The sequence below is a fragment of the Vidua macroura genome, chromosome 5 (assembly GCF_024509145.1).
Source record: "Vidua macroura isolate BioBank_ID:100142 chromosome 5, ASM2450914v1, whole genome shotgun sequence".
NCBI lineage: Eukaryota > Metazoa > Chordata > Aves > Passeriformes > Viduidae > Vidua > Vidua macroura.
In genome coordinates, this window is record NC_071575.1 from 14,019,312 (window position 1) to 14,045,149 (window position 25,838).

At 40.5% G+C, this 25,838-nt stretch overlaps 1 protein-coding gene across 1 annotated transcript in view; it reads left to right on the forward strand.

Moving 5' to 3' along the window:
• The window catches only part of CRADD (CASP2 and RIPK1 domain containing adaptor with death domain), an 89,079-nt gene that overhangs the window by 58,303 nt on the left and 4,938 nt on the right, over positions 1–25,838 (forward strand). The gene's annotated exons all lie outside the window — the stretch shown is intronic.

Below are 25,838 nucleotides of genomic sequence, written 5' to 3' on the forward strand. Positions count from 1 at the left end.
TATAATTTAGTGAAATTATCTTCTTATGATACACTTAGGCTCCTGTAGCCAGGTCATAGTTCTGTCACTGCTTATGATCCTCCCACTGAAATCACTGGAGCAGTGACAGTGTTTGACATCATACTGAAATGTGTCCATAGTCTCATGAATCAGAAATAACAGATTTGTGAACCAAGTCTGAGACTTCATAAAGCATATCTGTGCATCGGGGTTCAGCTGCCACTGAACTCCAGTAGTCTTCTCTAGAAATCTCAGGCAGATTACCTGCTGTCATCTGACCTACCCATAGAAACTCCAACTAGGAGAAAAGTTGTTTATTCAAATACCTCTCATAAAAATAAAAATGGCATTAATAATGCATTTCAGAAACCAGCCAATTATAATTCCTAGAAACATTTGTTCAGGGCACAGGAACAGCTCTAATTCTTCTGCATAGAGCTAGGAAGATGATAGGAACTAATACATTGCTGGGAAAGTGGTATTCGTTGTGAGATTTAGTTTGACTGTGACACATAGCTGTAAATTGTGTGGGTTTGTTGTCATTTTTATTATATGCATTTTATTATGGGCTTAGGGACTAACCAGGGATCATTATGCAAATGCAAAGCATTCATTTCGCAGATGGTTCCTCTTCCAAGTCATACTTGGTATAAACTGTCATATCAAAGAAGAAATAATTTGATACCTAAAAGCAAGTTATTCATTTATGTAAGCAGAAAGTTCCTTTGTTACTAAAATCAAAGAGGAGATTCTTTAAATGCATAACTCCACCAGTGTTTTGAGATCCCTTTTATACTTACTTTTTGGATCATCTTGTTCTGTTGAGGTAAAAAGATAGAGTCACCATTTTGGAGGAAGTTCCACATACATGGGCTTTTATAAGCTATGTAAATCAAACCACTGGATTTGATTTTTATTATATGAACCCTGCTTTTATGACATATACTCTGCTTTTGGGTTTTGAATATAATTAGTGTAACAATAACCCTACAAATACCTACAAATATTGTATCCAAATATTTTATCTCATCATATCATATGACACTTTCATCATTCTATATCACATCACCTTCCCCGCCTTCTCACTACATTTTAAGCTGCCCAGCTGCATATCTAACATTTCATTGCCTCATACCTAATTAGCAGGAAACAATTCTGTCTCCTGAGTTATGAAAAAAAAAAAAAATTTCTCTTTTAGGCCGTCTAACAGAAAAGCTGTGCCTCTCAGAAATCCCAACCTTTATTTACTTCACTTCAGTTATTTAGCAAACAAAGAAACCAGCCACCATGCTCCACAGTGAATGCATAAGTGGTATTTGTCTGCATGATGGTAGGCCCTGAATTCAGCACCTCTGTTCTCTGAATATTGCTGAAGTTTTGTAGGCAGCATAGCAAAGGAGAATTTTGTAGAAAGAGATGGAAAATAGTTATCTGAAACAAATAACAGTTTTTTTTTCTCCAGGTTAGCCAGCTCCTTGAGGAATGGATACTATTTCATAGAAGATGCTGACTTAGCCTCTTTAATAGAGATACTGATTTCTATAACTACAAACATTCTTTTAATTAGTCCAAGTATTCAGATCCAGACTTGGATCTCTGAATTGATTTGTTCCTTATGTCGCATTGCATGCTACTGCAACATAGCCTGGTAGGGGTATTTAACACAAGCCTGGAGTACTGTGGGAGCTGAGACAAAATGGTAGGGTCTTTCTGTGACAGCTTAAGATCATACTATGAGGCAGTTGATGGGAAGTTGTTTTTTAGTTTGTAGTTTTGTTTGGTTTCTGGGGTTTTAGTGGGAAGCCATATTTCAAACATTTCCTCTTTGTCAGAGACACTTGAGGAGTGCCTTGAAAAAAGACCCTAATACAGTGTTGCTTCTCTGAAAGAAGCTGGTAAGAGGTACTGTTGGAGACATGTAGGTCTTCAGTATGTCCAAAGGCTGCATTTGGATCACAGGTTTTTAGTCACTAGAGACTGTTTATCCTGTGAATATATCTAATCTGTTTTGAACCCAGTTTTACTTAACCTCCAGAACTTCCTGTGCCTGTGAGTTTGGCAAATTGTAGAGTGGGGAAAAAACCTAATTTTTTCCTTACTGTGTTTTCTTTATAAGCAGCCTGTTAAGGTATGTATGGTAAGCACCTGTGCTCAAGGGTGGTATGCATCTGACTTTCTTTTCCTTTGTTTGTAGTGAGTGTTGCTGACATGGTGATATGTCCTAAATATAAAAAAAGAAAATATTACCTAGAGGGGAGTATGAGGAGAAATAATAATTTAAAGAGTATATATTATCTGTACAAATGGTGGCTCTTGATGTTCACAGACTCAGTTTCAAATAAGATATGAAAATACTTTTTTTAATGACCTTTTGAAACTTACTGTAGCTCACAAAGCAGTTTGAGATATTGCTGTTGTAAACCCACTTGGTTTTGTATAAGCAATGCAATATCCAGTTCCATGGTGGTGTGAAGTTGGATTGGACTGTTTTAGTGGTTAATGGGTCATGTTCCGCCTGGAGGCCTGTGACAAGCACAGGGTCTGTGTTGGGACATGCCCTGTTTAACATCAGAGACCTGGGCAAGGAGACCAGGTGCACATTTATCTAGTGTACAGATGACATCAAACTGGGGGAACCGGTCAGTGTGCTGATGCACAGGGTTGCCATTCAGAGAGACCTGGGTAGACAGAGCCAACAGGAAAGCATTAGGGCCTGTCGTGGGTTAGGAATGGCAGCTCCCAATTCAGTGCCCCTGGCCAACCAAGACTCTCCCAAACCAGATGATGCTTGCTCTCACCTCCAACTTCCCCTCTCCCTTCCTGATGCCAGGACAGAGTTGTGAAGTGGAGGCACAAAAAGGTGAAAATTACAGGTTGAGATAAGAACAATTTACTGGAAACAGCTATGAGGTAAGATAATGAGCAATAACAGCAACAATATTAAGAACAAAAGGTGTAAGACAAAGAAACTATTTGCAGTGGGAAAAACCACGACAAAGTACCAACTTGTTCCTCCTCACCACACCACACTTTTCCCTGTCCTGAAATGAGAAAGAGTCCCTTAGTTCTGCCTATTGCAAATGGCATGAGATGGTATTGTGTAGCAGTAGGGTCTAGGCACATACCTTTCCTGGTTACTGTAAAAAAATGAACTCTGTCCTGGCTGAAACTAGGACAGGACCAAATGTGAAGTCCTGCACCTGGAAAAGAAGCAAAACAGGTGACTGACTGTGAGGAGCAACTGTGTTGAAAGGGAATGTGAATATGTTATAAATAGCAGGCAAATATGAGCCGACAGTGTTCTGGCAGCAAAGATGGCTGACAGCACCCTGGCCTCTTTTAAGATGAGTGGAGTTCGTAAATCAAGGGAAGGGATTATCTCCCTCAACACTCTTGAGGGCACATTTAGATACTGTGGCCTGTTTTGGTCTCTTGAGCATGGGAAAAACATCACTAAACTGGAATGAGTTCAGCAAAGAACTATCATGATGTTGCACCTGCCATTTGAAGAGAGGCTGAGGGACCAGACCTGGCTCATCTCAGGAAAGATTGCTTTGGAGGGACCTGACATCTGCCCCTCAGTGCTTATGTCAGAGTAATGGAGGAGATGGAACCAGTCTGTTCACAGTGATGCAGAGTCATAGGGTAGGAGTTAACAGACATATATTGAAATGGGGACTTTGGGAGAAATGTTTTCTCCACCAGGATGGTTAAGCAGTGCTGTCCAAGAGAGGCAATGCAGACTTCGTTCTTGAAGGTTTTCAAGATTCACTTGATCTGACCTAACAGCCAATTCTACTCTGAGCAGAAGGTTGTACTGGAGATTTTCGGAGGTCCCTTCCAGCCTAAATTATTCAGAGATCATAGGATCCTTCAGTTACACCAAGATTTCACCCAAGGTGCATTTGTATATGCCAGGCAATCGCAACCTTGATGTGTACTGTGGGCAGATTCAGTTCATCATGTGTGCTCCTTTAGAAGGCACAGGCCAGATTCTTTTTCCTTTACTTATGTGTTATTGTCCCATCCTGATGCACACCCATCCAAGGTGTGCATCAACTTGAGAAAAGTTTGTTTAATGGTATTGTTTGTTCATGACATTCTTGTTCTGCATATCTGCTTCCTGTGAGTGCTTCCAATGAGGATATGAAAGCATATCTTTTGAGCAATGAGCAATGAGCAATGAGCAATGAGCAATGAGCTATCTCATTGCTCATAAAGCAAACGTGGTACTACTACAACTCCCCTTTTCTTTCTGTGGCAGTGAGATAAACCGAATTATGTATCCAACCATTTATTTTTATTAGACCTCAAATTTGTCCTTTCTATATATTTTTTTGTGAATAAAGATTATATTTTTTCTCCTTTCATCTCATTTTTTGGATGTTGCAAAATACATAAATTAAAGTACTAATCAACTTCTGCTACTAATCAAATTTTGTGTATGATTCCTCCACATGGTTTGAAATGTAATATGATTAAATTTCTACTGTCTTGCAGTGTAGGAGTTGGAATTTCTGCCCAAAAGAAAGAAAAGAAACTGGAAATAGCCTAGAACATATTATCTTCTTGGGGTTGTGCTAAAAAAAATGCAGCAATGTCATCTCTCATGCAACCAATGACAACAAATTGTCTAGGAGCTATGATAAGCATGATGATTAAAAAGTGTTTTTGTTAAGGATTGTGGCCATTTGTGCTGCATGACCTGAAATGAAACCCAGTTAAGGATTATCTAGATATGCTTTGATGTGCCGTAGGATACCTCAATATTCATGAATGGGCTGCTGTTTGCTAGATGTTATCTTTGTTCCTTAGAGCTCTGACTTCAGTGCACCTGCTCCTTATTTTAACAGCAGATTTACAGAAAAGGTTTCATGTTGGTTCATGTTCTGTCAGTTGACAGATGAGTTAAACTCCCACAGAAAGTTTTCCTTCTTGGCTCACTGGCTCCTCAGTCAAGGCTTTGATCATTGATGTTTCCAGAATAATTTGGGAAGCTTAGCAGAGCATGTAGTTTCTGACATGGCATTTTGAAAACATCACATCATATGAATACTTTGGAACTCTGAACCATAAATAGGTATTGTATTCTTACTTTTATAAAAAATGCACAGTAGAGACCTTGATAGACATTGTCTATGTCATGCTTGACATGAAAATCAAGTAAATGCCTATTTGTTATCTCTCTGGAAATGTAAGAGCTTTCAAACCCCCAAACTTATGCTCTCAGTATGGACTATCTCTGTTAACTCTTCACTCTCAGAAATTAAAAAACTTGTAACCTTGCAGTGTAGAATGGAAATTTATGAGAAACTAATAGAGAGATGATAAACATTAATGGGATTCCCTGTGATGCATCTCATTGCTGCCAAAGGTGCCAACAATAGCAGCATTTTAATTCCAGGAGAATGAGTTCAGAGATATTCATCATTGTCTTGTTGCTTGTGGTCCTCTCTTTTCTCAACCAGTTCCCCCAGTCTCCAACAAGATTTCTTAAAGCTGAAGAGAAAGTCATGACTGCTTTCAGAGATGCAAATTGGCTGTGATAGAGTTGGCAATACCCTCTATCTATTGAAACTTCAGCAGCTGGTGCTTGCTTCACAGCCTAGTTATATGTCAACCAGCAAAAGTAGTTCCACATTCTTTACAGGAAACATTGGTCATCCACATGGTCATTACTACTGGTCCAGCTTAGCCAGAACCTGCACAAAGCTATAACTGAATGGATGATCCTAAGGTTCACGCAACACATAGCCCAGTGTTGGCCAGAATGCTGCTACGGACAGGGAGGTATCTGCCCTCCATCCAACCTTTTCTGTCCAAGGACACGGAGGAGATTTGTCATTTGCTATTCAAGCTGTGGTCTGGGACTGCAGATCCTGGAGCAGGACTCTTCATCTTTCCCTTCAATTCTATCAGTGTCAACGTCCATTGTGCAGCCTCGCTCTACCTCTGCTCATGATGCTGTGGTTGCTCATGGCCTTGATACAGAGTTACCCACCAGCAAGGAACATGCCTTGCCCACAAAATCTTGAAACTCCTTAAGAGTTTGTTTGTTTCTGGTTTTTTTTCAGAATGCTGAAATGCACGCATAGCTGTGACCTGTTTTCTATTTGGTGTCACTCTTTGCTGAGTTGTTACCTACACTAAGCCTGACTTTACTTACATTGCCCTGTTCTCTTTGAATGCCCTCTTTGAATGTTCTCTTTGAATGACTTCCCCTTTGCGTGTCTTGTCCTGCGTAGTTGTAACTACCAGTGTTAATAACTGAATCAGAGTGGAGCTGAAAAATCAGCTGGGCAGTCAATTGAGCTAAGAGTTAAGAAAGGACACCACAAAAAAAAAAAAAAAAAAACACCAAAAAAAAACCAACCAAACCCCACACACCACAAAAAAAACCCCAAGAAACCCCAAAAACCCCAAACCTATACCTTGTGAATGGTGAATGAATAATTCTATATGGAAGTCATTAAGACATAAAAGATGCAAAATTTTAATATAGTTTCAACAAGCCACTTTCATTTCACAAACAAATTTCATTTTAAAGCCTCGGAATGGTACACGTTTGTTAAAAGCCAGCAAGTAGAAATTAATCTTTAAAATTAACAGGAAAAATCAAACCATTTCTATAAATCCCTGCTCTGTACTGAAACAGACCTCATGAAAGTGTTTGGGTTGCTAGGAAAATTATTAAAAATTAAGAAAATGCTGAAAGCAAAATTGTCTTCACTATTTGACTCCTCATAACTGTGTACTCTTGAATTACACAGCAATATGTATGTATTTTCAGCAATAGCACTGTATCATTACAGTGAAATGAATATTGGAACAGGTGAGGAGTCTTCAGTTAGGTTTCACTAAAGACTTCCAACAAAGACAGGCAGTTCTTAACTGGTACTTAGTTTCCCTGCAGGAAGTATACTTACCTTTGTGGTGTGGGCACAGTACTTTACAATGGCTTTTCAGTGGGTTGGGTTTTTTCCCTTGTTTTATTCTACAGCTAGTCTTCACACTGAGCTGAGCAAGGGTAGCATGTAATTTAATATAATGATGGTTATTGCAGAGGTAATTATTGCGTGGCTGATATTAAAGGAACGCTTTGCAGCTGATGAGCACTTCCCATTTCAAAGCTAAAAAACCCTCAACACAAACACACAAAGAAAGAGAAACTGCATCATTTAGATCCTTTTTTCAGAAAGCATTAGAGCATTCTCCAGTATAAGGAATATTCATTAGCTGTCCTTGTATGTGATTTGCCGGCATAAGCAACAAAGGAAAATAAGACAAAGCCACAAATGCTGTGATTGAAGATCCTATGTTACTGGTATAGTAACCACTTTCTGAAGTTTGGGAATAAATGAGTAGATATTTTTAGACATTTTTTTCATAATGGAGACATTTACCATAATTAACATTTTCCTTTTTGTCATTACTGTTCATAATCCTACTTGTGTGTTGGCTGGCCTGTATGTCCCTTTGTGGGAGTATGCTCTGCTCTTGGATTAATAATTACAATTTGGCTGTATTCTGCTCTTCAGTTTGGACTAAGGTGTGTTGTGTTCATATGTGCATTGCTTGACTTGTAAGGCAGCTGTCTTAGAGGGAGATGTGAACTGAGGAGAACAGCTTCTAGCTTCTTGGCAAAGCCTTCTAGATTTCCAACAAACCTGCAAGGCTGATTTGGTTAACATGCAAACTACAGAAGGTGATCTCAAGGACACAACCATTCAAAAGCAGAGCAGAAGAGGGCAGAACTGCTGTGATCTTCATATGTGCTTTAATGGTTTTAATAAGTGGAACAATATGTTGCCTGCTTGCAGAGCTAGGTCATGAATTCCCTATCTTGTAAATCTCTTCTGAGACTGGGAAGCTTAGTAGAGCTAAGCTTCAGCCCCTTCAGCTCCTGGGGCTGACTACAAGTTCACAATATTTTCTGTAAGAAGTCTAAATTCTAAGCAATGGACAGTATAAAATTATTTAGATTTTAGAACTTCTGGGGGAGTTTAGGTTATCAGAACATATAAGATGGCAATATTTCTCTTTACTTACCACCTATATACTTTCCTGTGTAAGAATTGCCAGTTTTCAGTTGCCAATTATAACCCAGATTAGAATGAATTTTAGTAACAGATAAAATGATTCTTAAACACAGCTTGTGTACACACCCTTTTGAGACACAGCAAGGACTTGTGAAAATGTTTTCTGTAAAGGTAAAGTATTCAGGTCAAGTACGTAGTATGCTCGCGGTGTCTTAAATTTAGGAATTTTCCTACACTTCAGCACTGCCTCTCTCAGTGAGTCAGGTTTGGAAATGAGACTGATAGCCAACTGGCTTTTCTTTTAAGAAGATTCAGAATGCTTGAACAAACAAGTTGTGAAAGCTTCCAAAGGGAAATTGCCCAGACTGGAGCTTGTCTGAGGAGGGTTTGTCATCAAGGGGAATTCTCTGACATCTAAGAAATCTTTCACCAGCAGCAGACGTCCCTTAGATAGAAAAAAACACTGCCAAGCACTTATGGAAATACTTGAACTGGAGATGACTGCCTAATTGATTGAGTGTGCCTTTTCTACCATAGCCTTTTTTTTTCCTTCTTCATCTTATTTTCACTTGTTTGTTTGATTGTTTTCTTTTTAAATCAGGGAGTTAAGAAACCAAAGACAATCCTGGCCAGGATGGTTTCCTCAACTGACTGAATTTTCCCATTTCCTCCCTTTCTTCCACTGGCCCTGCTGGGACAGAAAGTTCTGCTGCACCTTGCTCAAGACTCATCTCCTTTAGCAGCTCACATTGAGAGTTTCACTATTCATTTGCAGATCCTTGATCAACCACTGGTTGTGAACAGAAGCAGGAGGCTAGAAAGCCCTACATGCCTTTGGTGACTGAGAGCAGCCAGAGGAGCTACTTCACTGGGAGGGACAGAGAGGTCAGTTCAGTCTTCTGGGAACTGAGAGCTGTGGTTTCAAACCTCCTTGTAAATGAATTGGCAGTGTAAGGATGTTGTGTGAAGAGTGTCAATGGCAGCACTGGTTCTCATATCTCATTGCAAGGGCTATGACATTGCATGTTTTTGAAATGAAGTCTTTATCCAGCTCTGGAAGAGAATTCTAGGCTGCAAACCATGAGTGGAGACATACCTCCTTGTGGCCCTGTGTTAGGCTTTCATGTTACTGAGGGACTCAGCACTTTTCATTGCTTTGTTTCTTGCTCGGTCTGCCAGCTGCTGTGGACCGTGCTCTCAGAAGTCTCATTCACCCTGTGCACAGCAAAGAGAGAGCCTCAGCCTTCAGGAAAGCATCTGAAGGTCCCGTGAAAATCTAGTCTTTGAAGTCTCCCATGTGGTACTTACCACTTTTCATTTGTTCATACCTCTGTGGAACCTTTGGCTGTTTGAAGCACTCTTCTTTTCTTCTTTTTTAGCACGCAGCACAATACCTTTCATCAGCATCTTTCCCCTGGAGTGTTGTTTGCATTTGCCTGTTTCTCTCCAGAGCTTGCTTACTTCTGAAGCCTGAAGTGCTCAGCTTGCAGCATTGGAGCAAGTCTCCCGCTCTGCGTCAATTCCAAGATACAGAACTAATCTTTTCTCCCTCTCTTTTTTTTTTTTTTTTTTTGTTTCTTTGGTACCTTGTCAGGCTACAGCATTTCCTGCAAGATGACACATCAGAGTAGATAGGTGACAGCTCCCCTGACTCCTCAGGGGGTTTCCCTTCAACTTCCTGAGCCTCAGGAGAAATTAGCTTTTCAAAGCTCCCTTCAGCATCTTCTGAGGCTTGTTAGGATTTTCCTCTACAGCTTGTATTTCTTGCTTGAGTGCTTCAAGCTGCTGGACATTTCTGTCTCTAGTAAGATCACTTCTTTCTCAGTCATGCTTGACAAGAAGTTTGGAATTGTCTTCTCTTGAAATTGTCTTATCTTGATTAAGATATTTAGCTTGCATGGGCCTCAAGTGCTCTGTCTGTCAGGCAATTTAATGCTTAATCCTCTGGTTCCCCCTTAAATGGCACACAGCTCTGTCTCAAAGAGCAGCTGAAGAAGAGAGAAAAATTTCCTTACAGGCATTTTGTGATCTTGATAAATTGACAGGCATTGAGGGAATTGCAAGGGTTGCCTGTGATAATCTACTGGGACAACATATGACTGCTTTCTATTGCCATAGTACTCAACACCATCCTTCTCTCTCTCTTCAGTATCTTCAACCTTGAGATGCAGAGAAAGAGTATAAAGGAGAAATGAACTTACATAAATATCACAATGCAGTGTCTAAGCATTATCAGACCTTGAACAGGTTCTTTTCCTTCATTTGGAAGGAACATCTTAAGTAAAGTGAGGTATTCATATGCGTGAAACAGACTGGCAAGATGAACTTTATTGCTATAAAATATTACCAAGGCACCTGCCCCATACAGGTTTTCTGATACTACTGGCAGGTGGTCTTGTGTGAGAGCTTTGTTGAGCTTCTCTGTCTGCAAGGAGGCATCTTGAAAGGGCTACAATAGAGGGTTGAGGACAGTTTGTAGTATTTTAAATTGTCAGTTCCAAACAGAAGTATTTTAGTGTAAGCTTACTTAAAAGCAGTACCAGTCAGAAAGACTTTTACAAGCTGAACATGTATTTTTCTATTCAACTTCCCATGTGTAGGTTGCAGTATTTACTGATGTTCAGTGATGGTACCAGAGCCGAAATTTGTTTTTTTATCACAGAATTTGCATTTTATGGTCACAAAAAGTAGAACTTGGAGGGAGACTTTTTACAAGGGCATGTTGTGACAGAACAAGGAGAAGTGGTTTCAAACTGAAAGACGGTAGGTTTAGATTAAATATTAGGGAGAAATTCTTAGTAAGAATGATGAGACAATGGAACAGGTTGCCCAGAGGTGTTGGGGGATTCCTCGTTCCTAGAAGTGTTCAAGGCCAGATTGGATGGGGCTTTGAGCAACCTGGTGTACTGAAAGGGGTCCCTGTCCATGGCAGAGTGTTGGAACTATACAGTCGTTATGGTCCCTTCCAACCCAAACCATTCTATGATTCTAACTAGACTGGCCACTTTCACTTTCCTTTTTAGGGGATATTTTTAAAGTGTTTCACTTTCTGGCTCCCCTCCATTTGACCTGTGGTGTAATGTTTGGACTAGAGATGCTTCTGGGGAAACATTAAATCCAAACAAACTCCTTTCCGCCCTGTTTTTCATGAAATCTTTCTTGGATGGTCACTAAAGTTCTATTTTTCCATTACATTCTCTATTAAACACAGACACGCACTAGAGATCTCATGGTTAGTAACTTTCCCAAACGAGAGCAATTTTAAATGCTTTTTTTGTTTGTTGTATTTTAGAAGGCAGTTAGAAACACTGTGGTGCTTACTTGTTTTGTTTGTTTAATTTTTCTTTGTTTTGGGAATTTGTGGGAGGGTTGTGATTTTTTGGCTTTGCTTTGCTTTTCCTGAGGATGAGATGGAAGAAGTGAGGAATTGGAAACACTGGAAATCCTTGGCAGAATAAATTTTTCCCCTTGGTAGTATGTCTGGAAATGAGAAGAGACGATTTCTTAAAGGGTTGGTCTGTTACACTCTGAGTTATGGAAACTTTCAGCAGTAACAATGTCTTCAATCGGACCTAAGGACATACGAATTACTCCTTTCACAGCAGGCTGTTGTGTTAGGTGTTCCTGGAGCCATACAGACCATGCAGATGCCACACAGGCAAGCTCTGGGACCATTTTGAAGATATATCTTTACTTTTGTAGGGAGTGCAGCAAAAGCAGAATGAAATATTTAGATCTCACTATCAGGAATTTAATAAATTGGTCCTTGATTACGGATTCTTCACTAGATCTGTTCCAGTAAAGAAAGCAATGAAGGTCAGGAACAGAAGAGGAGAGGGGACTAAATTATATGGGTAGAATTGATGTGAAGATTTGCTGTGGCTGTGATCTGCCTGAACCTTTGCTGAAGCCTGGCTTCCCAAGAAGTTGCAGTATTTCTTTATCTTGCTCTATCCATGCTTTATTATTTTTTTTTTTATGTCTCATAAAATCATCAACTCAGGATGCTATAAAATCTCTGCTTGCTTTGCCCATGTCTAACATATCTATCATATTCCTCCGCACACTCCACACCTGGGATAACATGACAAGGGGTCTCCTCATGTCTTCACAGGCTGTCTTTGTGTCAGGGTCCTTAAATCAAATTGTTTGCTTTGTATCCTATTGTTGGATAAAATATGTATTTCATATGTTGCTTTGGTAGTGCAAGCATCTTATGAGACATTCTTCCTGCTGGACTGTTTTTTCAACAATATCTGGTTTGAGTTGATGAATCTGAGAACTATAATCTGTATTTTTATTATGAGCTTCTTGGCACTGATGTGTAATAAATTTACTTCGTTACCCCATCCAAGAGAAATACTGCTAAGTTGAGGGTCATGAATGTTTCATATCAATATCCTGTCTTTAATAAATCCTAGTAACTTCTGCAAAAAATCTGTCTGCTTTCTGTTTTGGGATATTCACGAAGAAAAATATGGAAAAATGAAATATGTTAGTCTGAGACTTCCTAGCTTTTCAGTGCCTCTGCCTCCTTTGTCTTCCTAGTAGATATTTCCAGGATGTTCTAACTCATCCAGGCTGGAGCTGAGCCCAGAGACGGAATGGGGTCGGTCCATCCATACTTACTGGGACTCACTTTCCAAAATGTTTTCACTTCTATCATTTTAAAACTTCTGTCCTTTGAATCCTAAATTCTTTATATATAAGAGCTTCATACCCAGTCAAATCTTTTCTCTCCATGGCAGTGGCAAGCAAAAGACAGTATGAGTCTGGTAGGCTTGTGGAGTAGTGGCAGAAAACCTACATGGTGGGAACCATGTGGTGTTCCTGGCATGTGGCACATGACTGAAGCCTGCAGGCACCGCTGGTGGGAGTTGTATAGGCTTTCTCAGCATAACATTGCCTGGTCTTTAGACTCTGCTAGTATTCCTGTCTTTCCAGCAGGCTGACATCTGTGCTGGCAGCTTGTTCTGATTTACTTTGTTGGGGGTGGACAAACAACCCTCAGGGTGAGCTGATGACTTTGCAGTGTGTTCACCTAAAGTGAAAGAAAGTAGATGAAGTAAGAATATATTAAGATTGCATGGTTTTATTCTGGTCAGTTTCAGGAGATGATCCATGGGGGCCCTGCTGGTACAAAAACCTGGTACAGAGGAGGATTACATCTTGCTGTACATCAATAGGTGTAACACCACCTGTTATCCACACCTAAAACTCAGGCTATGTTCTCATAACAAATGAAAGCTATGGCACAGTACTTTCCAAAATGAGCTGTGATACCAAGATTTCAGTTTACTTTGGAAGATGCTACCAGGATGTAATTTCGTAGGTGGGTTTTCTGGACTGTTATAACTTGTCAAAACACACTTCAATCAGTCAGATTACTGGAATTCCCTGGGGGAAAGCAGCCTTCAGAGGAATTAAAAACATTGTGTAGCAGCACAAATAGTTTTCTTGCCTGTTGCATAATAGGGTGACTTGCTTGATTATTCCATGGTTGATCCTTTCCATGCTGAAAGAAGTATTTGGAAACAATAGTCTAGACTACACTTAATGGCCTGATCTGTTTTTTTGAAATCATGTTTCCAAGTGAAGGAAGAAACCAAATTAAGGTGAGCATAGGGAATTTCCTAATCATCTCATACCCCGAGAAAAAAGGTTTGCTGTTTATGTGGAAGACGGGAGGCATGATTTTGCAATTACAGCCTATGACAAAGACTCCAGAAATCCTGAGTTTTTAGTTCCACCACAGATCTGTCTACCATTCCTTCCTCTCCCTGCCCTCTTCTTTTTTAAAATTGGTCTAGGAGGACCTTGGAGTCTTGTGAGGAAGGAATCACACTGTCTGATGTTGCAGAATATCAGGACCCATTGGTTTTGTTCTGCAACACACCTAGATTTCCTCCCACGAAGAACAGTAGGGTTGATCTGGAATCAGACCATTGTGTGGGTGGGGGTGCAGGACACTTCACGTGCTGTGTAAATAAAGAGATTATGGGTTAGTATTGCTTCAGACAGAAAATGTCTACAGTGTACATAACTACCCTTTGCTTTGGGAAATGGGACTAACACCAGATACTAAAACCTAAAGCTCATAACTTTATCGCCTGTTGTTTGATTTGCTTTTCATCTCACAGAGCAATTCTTTTCTGCTCTAAATACAGCTTATCACACCAAAAATCAGTGGTGCTATTGCAGTTGCTGTGACAGCCCCCCTTTGAATGAGATATTCCGTATGGAAAGCAGCAATTCCACATAGCACAGCTCAAGGCTCACTGAAGCTAAGGAGGACTGCTGCCTTGGCTGATGCATGCTTCGTGATGCTTAATTTGGGCTGACACCATAACATCTGACCCAGTGGTGCTTTATTGCTGGTGTAGGGTTGCTGTGTTCCAGCTATAGTTGCTGGATCAACATTTGCTGTTGGTCTGCTGAGAAGCACATGTGTATACACGCAGTTGGGGTGTTCCTTCCGCTGTTTCCAGGAGCAAGGAAATTCAGAGGTATGGAGGAGAGAGGATGTTGGTTGTTTATCCCCAGAACTCATCATGTTTCCAAGAGCTGTGTTTGTGTTGGTTTGTCTGGAACTTACTTGCGCCAACGAGGTCACAAGGTTGGATTTCCACTTGTTTCATGTTTTGTAGATAGTTGTTGAGTTTCAGGAGCCTAACACCCTGCTGCTGGGTCAGGGTGGCATGGAGTTACATCTTGCTGTGCTAGTGAGCCCTGCTGCACTGTCAGGAGGAGGGATACCCAAAGGAAGCTGTGCTGCCCTGTGGTCGCAGCACAAACTTGGAAACTCAGCTGGAAGGGTCCCAGTCAGTTAACAACCCAGCCTTACAGGACAAAAATATATGAAGAAACCCCAGGTGATGAAGGAATAAATTAAATAAGTATGTGTTTCTGTCACTGTCTTTTCTGGAACAGTCTTGCCTTATGTACTTGTTACTGCAAATGAGATTTGGGCTTGTTTCTGTGTCAAAAGCTTTTTTTCATGGGAGATGTGGTACAGCTAGAGTGATGGGTCACCTTCTACACCTGGTAGTGCAGGCTCTGTACCGAGGGAGTTTCTACCTGGGAATTCAAATTTTCATGGTAGTCTCAAAAAGCCCCCAGCAAAACAACCCTTCAACACCACCACCACCAGTTAGAGCGGGAAGATGGTTGTAGGTAGATAATTAAAAATTGTGTCATGTTAATTATATAGTCTGGCTAGGTATATGTTCCTGTAATACCAAAAATAATACTTTGAAGGAGGAAATTAGGGAGATGGCTATTTTTGCATTGGTAAAGAGAGCAGCAGTCTGAAAACAGCTGGGGGCTGGTTTGGCAACAAAATCTTAACCCAGCAGCCGTCATACTTTGCCATCTGCTCAGACAAAGCAACGTGAAACAAGGCTGACTCCTGAGTTGACACCAAGACAGTGTGTGGTACATACACACACTCTGTTCTTGTCAGTGACTGAAGGGTCCCAAACCTGCTCAGAGCCCTGCCCATCAATGCCATTGGAAAATCAGTGGCCTCAGCGCCTTCTTCTTCTCTGGTACCAGCTGCACCCATCTGTGATGTTCTCCCCATGCATGGGAAGCCTCTGCAGCTTTTGGCTACTCCAGTCCTCTCCTTGCTCACCAGTGCTTTCCTCCCTCCTTCTTGAACATGTGGAGGCAGTGGGAATTAACACTGGGAAGTGCAGAGCCAACTGGCAGAAGGAAAGCCTGACAAGCTGTGCATCTACCCTGAGATACAGGGTTTGATTTATACAACTGGAACTCTGAGAAGAGGTTTGAAAAGATACAGCTCAAGAGAAAAATTCAAGCTGACCTTTTGCCACACAGCTGGAATCTGTGCTAAGTGAAAGAGGTACCACATCTCTGCTACCTTCCACACAAAATGACAGTATTAACTGGACCCTTATTTAGGAAATTTTAAATTTAATATATGGCTTCTGAATCTTACTGGGCAAAAAAAAAAAAAAAAAAAAGGCAACAAAAAAAAAAACAAAAAAAAAAAAACAAAAAAAAAAAACCCAAACCAAACCAGAAAAACGACCAAACAAAACAAACCAGAAAAAGCTCACTCTTGGTGGAAAATTTTTGTGGGTTTTTTCCAACAGAAGCTGAGGAAATCATTATTCTCTGTGTCACTCTCCTTCCTGCTCAAAAAGTGAGGGAAGGAGAGAAGAAGTTGGAGAAGGAAGAGAAAAAGAAGTAGGAGGGGATTTTTGTCATGGAAAAACTTGCAACATACCTTTGACAGACAAGTCCACCTATCCAGCAGGAGGGCTGCATGCCTGCCTAGCATGGGCTGGGGTACAGACCAGCTGCCTTTCTGTGGTGGGTGGACATGGTGGCAGCACATTGTCCCAGCTCCAGAATCCTCCAGCAATTGCAACATGAGGCAGGGAAGAGAAGAGAGATTCAGAAGGCAGCAGAAGGTGGGAATAGACTAAGTCAGTGCTAAGAGTAAGAGACCAAAAGGAATCTACATTGTGAACTGTCCTGGAAAAACTATCACTTTGTGTAAATGCAGACATCAGAATTTGATTCAAAGGTATGTTTTTCCATATTAAGCCCAATGCCTTAAAATTCCATGTGAAGCAGCAGGCAGAGTAGAGGTTAGATGCAGATATGTACATATTTGTCTCCATAACATTTCAGCCTTTGCAGCTCAAATAGCAACTGACCCCTTTGGTTGTCTGCTCCCTTTTGTTATCAATACCTTAGTGGATTTCCACATTCCAGTATGCTCAGCTCCTTACTCAAGATTTGGGACAATCTATTATTTACCTTTCTGGGACCTGGTCAATTAAGTCTTTGATTAAAACTGCAGAGGTGAAGCAGGGCTCCATAAGCATCTGAAGATGGGCACCTTTCAAAGCTGTGGTCATGAGTAGGAAATCCAGTATAGATGAGCTGCTGGGCTGTTGGGTCCTCTGGTACTCTTCCTTTTTCACCTGTGTAGGCCCAGCTCTTTGGAGTTATTTGAACATAATCATGGCAAACTCTGTGTACATAACCTAATAGATACAAAGCCTTTTTCACAACCCACACCTGAGACTGCAAACTCCCCTCCCTAAGTGTTTTTATTTTGCAGAACATCTTCCCTGCCAGTCACATGGGGAGCATCCAGACAGTACAGTGTGGAACCATAAAAGACAGTAGTTCACAGACAAGACAGGCTAGGAGGCTGATGGTTCAGAGTTCCTGGAAAGCCTAGGATGGTGTATAAATGAGGTCATATCTAAAACATCTTCAAGTATGTTTCTAAAGCAAATGTTGCACAATTAAATTAAGGCTGCAGAGGAATAAAAAAATAGAGATGGATTTGTTTTTCTGTTGAACAGGACAAAGATGTTATATTTCATTATTCCCATAGAAAAAATGTGGACTTCAAAATTAAAGCCACAGCTGTGTTGTCAGCCAAAGAAAGTATATTGGATTGGGACATACAGAGCTGTAGACCACTGTGTAAAACCTGAGGAGTTCTCACCTTCTCTTTCTAGCAGAGATACGTATTTTCCTGGGCTTTCTGGTTTGGTCTAATGTGCACTTTCATGCAGTAATTATATTTTTTCTCAGGGTCAGAGACTGATGAGCACTGGAGCTGTGCTGCAGATTGCTTCAGCTGCCTCCTGCTGTCCCCACATATAGCTCTGATCTTACTTGATAGATATTCTCAAGCTGTGTTCCTTAGGGTCTTTAAAAGAGTATTCTGTGGGTTTACAGAGCTACAGGTTTTTTTTCAGTTGTGTATCTGAGACCTTTTTCTATGTTGTTTGAAATTCCTTCATCAAGCTTTTGTTCAGCTGTTCCAAACAGACTTGCTCCCTGTAAAATCTGTGCTCCTGCCTTACTTACAGACACAAGCATCTTTGGTTGACTGAGTTTCTCTACTTTCATGTGGAAATACTTGCATGACACAAAGAACCGTATTAAAAATGGCTTCTACTTTCCTTGCTTAGTTTACAGAGGGGTCTGTTGAGTGTCTTTGTCAAATGCTTTAGACCTGGATTGTTTAAAAAGGAGATGTGGCTTCTTGAAGTGATCTAAGGATACTTGTCCCAAGTCTCCCAATCTGCCTGCACAGAGCTTCCTGAAAACAGTAAGGCTTTTTACAGTTTTCAGCTTGACTGTTCCCATTAACTTGGCAATTTTGGACAATGCATAAATGCCAAGATGCCTCAAGCAAGGATTTTTTCATGGGGTGCCTGAAGTTCTCAAATGTCTCAAATACAGTATAAATATCACTATGTAGTGCCTAGTAAATAGCATGTTTTAAAAAGCCTGAGTTGTAGCAGTGCCTTCACGTTCTTGTCAACATCTTTTGAGTAGATAAGAAGCTCCCATTTTCAATCAACAAGACTGAATAAAAATACTTAAATAGCTTAGTCTTGTGGCTTTAGCATACAATTCCTAGGCTCTGTAACAGACTTAGAAAGCTCAACTCTCCCAAGATGAGAACACCAAAGAATTGCAGCCAAATTTTCATCTGTCTTCTGCACTTGGTGCTTGTAAACTTGCACATGAACCCTCTGTCATTAGGATATTTCCACACGCTAAAGTGCAAGTGGAAGGCCCAGTTAGGTGGGTGGGCACTGTGTGGTTGAAAAGAAAAATCCCAGCACAGCTGGGTTTTCATATGCTGATGTGGTGCATTTCCACAAAGGGGAACCAGAGGAAGGGAAGGAAGGGAGGGAGGAAGGGAGGAAAGGAAAGGAAAGGAAAGGAAAGGGAAAGGAAAGGAAGGAAAGGAAAGGAAAGGAAAGGAGAAAGGAAAGGAAAGGAAAGGAAAGGAAAGGAAAAGGAAAGGAAAGGAAAGGAAAGGAAAGGAAAGGAAAGGAAAGGAAAGGAAAAGGAAAGGAAGAAGGAAAGGAAAGGAAAGGAAAGGAAAGGAAAAGGAAAGGAAAGGAAAGGAAAGGAAAGGAAAGGAAAGGAAAGGAAAGGAAAGGAAGGAAAGGAAAGGAAAGGAAAGGAAAGATGTTGTTTACAGTTTCTGGTGCTAAATTTTCAACATCATGAAAAAAGCCTCTTGATTTCTTTGTTTCTGAGTTTGTAGAACCAAAAAGATGTTTGCTTAAGCAAAGAAAAAATCCTTTTTTATGATTGGCTTTCCAATGTTACCTCTGAGAGGTTCCTGTGATGTCAGTTGTCAAGGCAGTAACAGCCTTGCTGTCTTGTTTGTAGCAGGATTTCAGGTTTGGTTCCCTCAGGGACACAAACATCACTTGTATTTCTGCATCTCTGGGACAGAAGAGATTTGTCTAGTTTTTAGTTTTGCCTTTTGGTTTTGTTTCAGCCTTACTTAGACTATACATAGCTGTGCAAAAATCCCAAACCAAGTAAAAGAAATATTTAAGGTCTGCCGATCTTCTAGCCTTTTCATTCCGATGTTAAAACATTTTTATTTCTGATTTGTTAGGTGTCGCAGCGTGCCGTTGCGGGGCGTGCTGGGCAGTGAGTGCAGGGGCACGACCGCCCCCCTGCGAGTTCTGCAGTCCCAGTTATGGGCAGGGTCGGCACAGGGACAGATAACGAAGACACGCTCTTGGGGTAAACCAGAGTCTATTTATCGGAATGGACAAGATGGAGCCCCAAGACAAGACTTGGGGGGAGGGGGGGGGTGTGAACAGAAATTTTTATACACTAACTCAGGAGGAGGGGTGCAGGAACATTAACCAATGAGGGTAAAGCTGGGGAGTGGTTTAAGGTGGGACTAAACTATTGTAAACCTATCAGGAGAAGTAGGGGAGTGGAATAACACAAAGTAACAAATAGGGTGCCAGATTAAACAAAATAGACAGGGAACACTCTGGAAGGAAGGGTAGGGATAGGGAGGATTGACAAGGAACATTCTGGAGAAAGGGGTAGGGAAAGGGGAGGACTGACAACTTGGAATGGAGGGGGTTAGGGAGGACCCTGGGAAGATTGGCAGCTTGGGAGAGGAGGGAATGAAGGAGGAAAACAGGGGGCAGACATGAACTTTAAACAAAACACACTACCACAGTTAGGTACAAAAGCCAAAATTATTGACATTTCAATTCTGAATCAAAGTCTGGCAGCTAGTAGACTACAGAACTATGAGGGAAAATGTTCTCTATGCATGAGACATGAAAATTAATTGTTTAAGCAAAATATTTTTTCAGATGTTTAGGTTTTGCATATGAATCATCACACTAATATTAGCATAAATCTTCTACAAATAGCCTAAGTCATGCAAATATTTGCCAATACCTTGTTTAATTTTGAATGTACTTCAGATCCTTTGGCAAAATGCTACTCATGAGTGAGTAGAAAAGTCATTGGGTCCTCAGCCCTCGAGCGCATGGTTGCAGCTGTGAGTCATCGCCTTACTTTCCATGCTGTCTTGGGTTCTCTAATGACTGCACAGGATCAGCGTGTTGTGTCACCCGGCACCAGCCATGTCACAGAGCAGCCACGAGCCCTGCCGCTGAGCACGTGGTGCAGGGTGTTATGTCACTGCTGACTCAAGAAGGGGAAAGAAGTGCTCATCCTGTCCCTGCTGGTGTAAAGTGCTCTCTGAGTTAGGACCTCAGTTTCAGAAATTACTTCACCCACGCTCCCATTTTCACCCTTTTCATACCAGGGTCAAGTGACAGATCCATAACCTGAATTTGTCGAAATGAAATTTTTAAAAGGGAATGAATTGGACTTGCATGTATCTAAGACTTTCATATATTTTAATTAAGATTTTGAAAAATTAGGGGGATTTGTGTATACATACATACATACATACATAAATGTATGTGCACACACACAAATATAATCTCACATTTGCTTTACAGAGAACTGAGTCTTGTGGCTGTGACCTTCTAAAATTACAGCTCTATTGGATAGCTAAAATTGCTGTTGGACAGTATGGATCTGTGCAACCAGCCATGAGATTCCAAATTGGTTTCTTGTGTATCTTCAACTGACTTGGCACTTGAGAGGGCTGGTTGTGATGCTGAGCCTCCCATTCATCTGAGAATGGAGAGAAGCAGGTGATGCCACCTCAAGCCCTCCTTCCTGACACTCTTGTAAAGCTCTGTCTTCTTACTCAGGCTGTTGAATTGCATTTGGCAATCCAGGCATAGCAACTGATGGTAGGTGAGCATTGTATTTTAATACCACTACCTTTTTTTTTTCCTGTGGACTTTGAAATGTCAAAAAGTCTACTAAAGTTCATAAGCATTTAGAGCACTGATACAAAAAAATGGAAGAAAAAAAGAAACCAGCAGGGGTCTATATCCATGCTGCTTATGGCATTTTGTGAAGTCTTTTACACCTATGTCTTTAAAGAGACACTAAACTAACCTGTTGCACTTTGTTTATTTGTTTTGCATGGATATAAGTGATTAAATAAAATGCCAAACAGTGGGGATTTAGCAGAATGATAGTACTGTTTTAGCTTGCTCTGTGTGGCTTGTTCTATTAATACATGTTTGTGGTCAGGAAGGAACGCAGTCTCACTTTGCTATAATATGTGCAGTATTAATTTTGGTTTGACACCTGCCAGGCAAAGATCCTCACCAGCCAAAGGCATTCTTCACAACCGAGCTCCATCTGTTGTGCAGATCTTTGATTCTGATATTTCTAATGACTTGAGCCAAAGCAAAAAGAAGAGCCAACTTGAAGGAAAAAAAAAAAAAATCTTGAGGAGGAATGAATAGTTCTATCAAGGCTAAATATAATGGCTTATTGTCACATTTGGTTTAAGTCCCGCAAGGGAAACATGTGTGATTAGTTTTGTTTTAGGAGAAAACAGTCCTTCATACTGGCAATGTCATTGTTGTTGTTGCATGAAAAAAAAATTGATAGCTAAAGTTCAAGCACATGATTTTATTGCCGAAATGCTGTAGTCTTTAGAAAGATTACTTGATAGGAGAGTTGCTAGTAAAAAATGTTTACTTACTTATTGTACTCAGCAGATTAAAAGCCTAAGGAGTCTTTGATTCTTGCATGCAAAGGAGCAGCGGGATTAACACTTGCCTCAGCTCTTTGAAAGACAGCTCAGGCTTTTCAAAATAAGCATTCAAGTAACGTCTGTCAAAAGAAGTTAGCTTCCAATCCCCTGACAAAAGTTGCATGATGGTTTTGTCACCTCGCTGACAAAACAATCATTAATTGCTCCAGTTAACTTTGTTTTTCACTTAGAGTGGGTGAATTAATCTGTCAGAGCTGCCCAACCCACAAGGATAAACATTTGCCTCCTATGATACCATGAGAAGTCTACAACAAATATGAATGTATTTTATGATCATCACAACTTCATGCAATCACCTGCTGACCATTTATTTTTATTTGTGATAGCGTGGAGAAGAAACTTGACTAAGAAATTATGGGTCTGTGGGCTTCAGATCTATAATTAATGGTTGAAAGTTCTGTATTATCAAGCACCATTCAATTCACTAGGAATTGCAGAGCATTGAAAACTGTGTACAAATGCAGTGACATACTTCAGAATTTGCTTTTTCAGCATTATTTGTAGGGTTGACTGTTGGTGTAACTGCTGGCCTGTAAAACAAAAACTCTCATCTCTACTCTTTCAGACTAGCAGGTGTCTTTGTGCTGTCCAGTAGTTCCTGAAAGCTTGAATGTTCCACAGACCCTAACAATTGAGTAGATATTTCTTTTTTCCCTTAGTGTATTGCTGCATGCTGAACCTGTTCATGCATTTATATCAAAGGTACACTGCAAAGATGCCGTCATGTGGTTTCAGTTCTCATGCATATTGCTCACTTATGTATAACAATATAGAAATTAATAGGAAATATCAAGCAAATTTTACTTCTACTTCAGTGTTTAGAGCAACATAAAATGCAAGTTATAAAGCCACAGTATTATTAAATCTAATGCTGCCTTGTAATGTAGAGTCATCCTGCCTAAAAAGAGAGTAGACATTATATTATTATAATATAATAATATTGTGTTTCTGTTTACTTTGCATATGTGCTCTTTTCCTTGCTTGCATCTGCAGCTGCCATTTATTTATGAAATTAATTACTTGATCTCATGGTATGTAGCAGCAGAGAAATACTGTGTGGGATTGTAATTAATTTATTTTCATGGGAGACAAAATAACATCCACACCATTAACTGCTGAAAATTCCTCCTTGCTCTTTCCAGTAAAATGTGAACAAAAATGTGAAAACCCAATCTTTCAGTTCCTTAAAACACAGGGATTGCTTCATATGGCTTGAAAAGGTTGGAAATTGAAAAGAGAATTGATTCATTCACAGACTTCTTTGACGATCTGTTTAATATAGATTAGTACTGAAGATTGTCAGTATAGCAGAGATCTGTAGAGGTACAAAACCTGTCGGAAAGATTAAAAAATGTTCAAGGTAACTGTGTAGCTGCTGCAGCTGAATAGTGGGAATACAACTGAAAACTTTGGTCATGAAATCTGAATGTTTATGTTTCAGATTTTAGCAGTCTATTTCCACATCTGCAGCTACTAGGCAGTCCTTAGCAAGTGATAAAGAATATATGAATTAGCTGCTGGTACTGAGCCAAAATAGAAACAATTGTGTTCTTGAACTGCCTGTAGATCTACAAAATTTTATGTTGTTTTTCTTACCCTAATACCCAAAATGTACTTAATGTCACAAAGTGTGGTGTTTTAGAGCTCACAGAGGAGAAGAGCTGCCAACAAATGAAGATATATGTACTTTTTTAATTACACCACTAATGCAGAATCCCAGCAAGCTTCTGGCAGGTAGGAGCTGAATTTGGTACCTCGGGTGGATTGTTCTTCACTTCAGGGAAGTGCCCTAGATTTGGTTACCAAAGGATCATGGTCACAATTTATTCTTCATATTGGCTGTCATATAGATTGGTAGATTGCAATTTGTTAAAAATAAGACAGAGAACTTAGTATCTTTTAATGCAAGTCATAAAAACCAGCACAATGAGGAAGAATGCAGCCAGTCTTAAAAATGTATTTCATATTTGCTTTCATTTTGATTAGTGCCTTTCGTAATTTAATTAAGATACTTCGAAATGTAAATTACCATGACAGAAATATGCTTAAGAGTTAGTGTTTTATGATCACTAATTGACCGAAGTTGGTTTTATTCATGCAAACTCCATACATAATTTTGCATTCCTCAGATCAAAAGTTACCAAGTTACAGAAACTGTGAAGCATAACTACTCAAACAAACATTAAATTCTCCTGTCTGGCACTCCAGTCATTCATGGCTGCAGGTTGGCTTATTAATTTGAATGTGATGTAGGAAGAGGACAGGCATTTTCCTGCAGTTTCACCTGTTAATATAGTGTTGGGAGAGAACAGCTGAACATAAAAGCAGCAGAGCAGCTGTACAAATGGAAATTTACTGTAACTTCCCATCTTCTTTTCTAACAAATCAAGCCAAGCCATCCCCTGCAGTTACCCAACAACTTGTCTTTCTTCCATCCTTCTCACCAGGATCTCCACCATAATATTGTATTTTACTTCAGTGATCTGTAGCACTTACTGGGATCCCTCAAAATGCTTCTTCTCTGCTGTCCCTTTCATCCAGCATCTCTGGCAGCTCAGGGCAGTTGCAGCTTCTAGAAATCTCCAGTCTGTCCATTAGTGGGAGTGTTACATAGTGTCCTTCAGTTCAGGTTCTGCAACCCCGCCTCGCTGCTCATGGCAGCGTGTCCCAGCCTGATATGCCAGGTGTTGTCTTTCTTCATTACACACTCCCACTGTTTTGCTCACTCCAAGGGGATTTTACTCTAAAGCAAATATACCTGTTTATATGCATGTTGTTTACTATTGTGGCATTCAGTCAGTAAGTAATTTCTGTAACATAGCACAGCTGCCAAAACACACAGCACACAGCCTTGGCAACCATGCCCATTCTGTACCCAGTGCTGGGTCTGTGGCTCAGGCTAGTTGAATGAGTGGGCTGGAGGGAAGCAGAACCTCACACTAGATTCATTATTATGTATGTTTTCCTTTAGCTGAAGTGCCCCACCTGCCACTGATGGCATGCTGGCCATGATGGTTCTGAGGAGCTTCAGAGTCCCTTTTAGCTTAACTTCCTCTAGTAACCAGGGCCATGCACTCCTCTGCTGTGGGGTGTTTTGTGTATGCATGTACCCCTAGTAGCTTCTGAACCTCTTGTCCAAAATCAAGAAGCCTGTCTATTTGCTGTTGAGAAGAGGAACAGTTTCATGAGTGTCTTGAGAACAGGTAAGCAGCTGGAGAAGACCTGAAGTCAGCTGTAGGATTCACATCCTGCAGGGGAAGTGAGGCTTCTTTGGTTTGCTGCTTGTATAACCTCTTAATCTAACTTTACCACTTCTCAGGGAAGAACTGTTCTCCAGATGCCAGAAAAGATGATTAAAGGGGACTCTGAAATGTTTGCTTTGAACTCTTCAGAAATCATGACTAGGATCTGATAAGAGGATAAAGTGAACAACAGTTAGCGTCTTGAGTCCAGATTACGAAGGACTCCATACACCTAGCAGGGGGAGAGGCTGAGGCCAGATGCATGCCCAAGCAGTTCCTCCTCTTTACAGTCCCATTCCAGTTACGCAGGGTCTGAAGACCAGACTCACTGACATGTTTCAGATGTGATTATATAAAAATTAGAGCATTTTCCTAGCATTATTCCTGCCAAGGGCTCTTGCATGCTTCATTTCAGCATACTGCTTGATTCCCAGGAGAGTTTTCTCTCAAGCAGGTGCTGTACTGGAGGCTAGAAAGCCTTCTTGACCCTTCCCAGGGAAATCTCGATATTTTTTCTGTAATGATTTACCAGGAGAAGGAGAAATGGAGTATGTCTGTGCACCTCAGCAT